Source organism: Mus caroli, chromosome 5 (genome assembly GCF_900094665.2).
Source record: "Mus caroli chromosome 5, CAROLI_EIJ_v1.1, whole genome shotgun sequence".
NCBI classification, from domain to species: Eukaryota; Metazoa; Chordata; class Mammalia; order Rodentia; family Muridae; genus Mus; species Mus caroli.
In genome coordinates, this window is record NC_034574.1 from 58737194 (window position 1) to 58738508 (window position 1315).

Consider the following 1315-nt stretch of genomic DNA (forward strand, 5'->3'; position numbering starts at 1 on the left):
TTTTCGAGACAGGGTTTCTCTGTATAGCCCTGGCTGTCCTGGAACTCACTTTGTAGACCAGGCTGGCCTCGAACTCAGAAATCCGCCTGCCTCTGCCTCTTGAGTGCTAGGACTAAAGGCGTGCGCCACCACGCCCGGCTTATTTACTTGTTTTATGTAAATACACTGTCACTGTCTTCAGGCACACCAGAAGAGGGCATCAGATCCCATTACGGATGGTTGTGAACCACCATGGGGTTGCTGGGAATTGAACTCAGGACCTCTGGAAGAGCAGTCAGTGCTCTTAACCACTGAGCCATCTCTCCAGCCCAGCCATCTGATTCTTTAAGTGATACATTTCTCAGAGTTTAGATGAGCGGATGTGACCTGGAGCTCTATGGAGATGTGAGCAGGAAATATGTGTATAAGGCTGGAGATGGTCAGCTATTAAGAGCACTTGCTGCTCTTGCAGAGGACCCCCGTATGGTTCCTAGCACAAGGGAACGCATAACAATTTATTAACCACAGTTCTAGGGGATCCAACATCCTCTGTGCAAGGCAGTTGTCTGCACACATATGGTGCATATAAAACTCTCTACATACATACATACGACATACATATACATAATAAATAAATAGAATGAGATTCTTATTTTGAAATGGTCTCACTGTATATCTCTGCCTGGCCTAGAACTTGCTACACAGGTCAAATTCAGAGATCCATCTGCCTCTGTCTCCTAACTGCTGGGATTGCAGGCATTTTCAATATATTTTTTTGTTTTCCTATGTGATGGGTGTTTTGTGTATGTACAGATGGGTGCTTAATATCTTACTGCTTCAGAATTTCATACGTGTATACAATGTGTTTTGAGCATATCCACCGTCTCATCCCACCCCCCACCCCCAGATAACCCAAGAAAGTCCCACTCCTATCTTCATGTCTTCTTTTAAAGTATGATTTCCATTTTATTTCCCCTGGAACATGGCTTCTCTTCTGTCCTTAAGCTCTTTACAAAGGCTTTGGTGGCAGTTGAGAGGCAGTATCAGCCGGTCTAAATGGCAGGATGTGTGTGTGTTTGTGATTTGACCTGTCCTCCAGGAGATCAGAATGTTGTGTTGGAGGGCATATCTCCTGTTGTCCCACAGCTCCCCACAGAGCTGGGAAAGCACATAAACATCCACCACGCATGTCACGCCTGTCCCTGATGGCAGTGGCCTCCACTGTTGCAGTGATGAGCTTCCTTTTTTTTTTTTTTTTTTTTTTTTTTTTCGAGACAGGGTTTCTCTGTATAGCCCTGGCTGTCCTGGAACTCACTTTGTAGACCAGGCTGGCCTC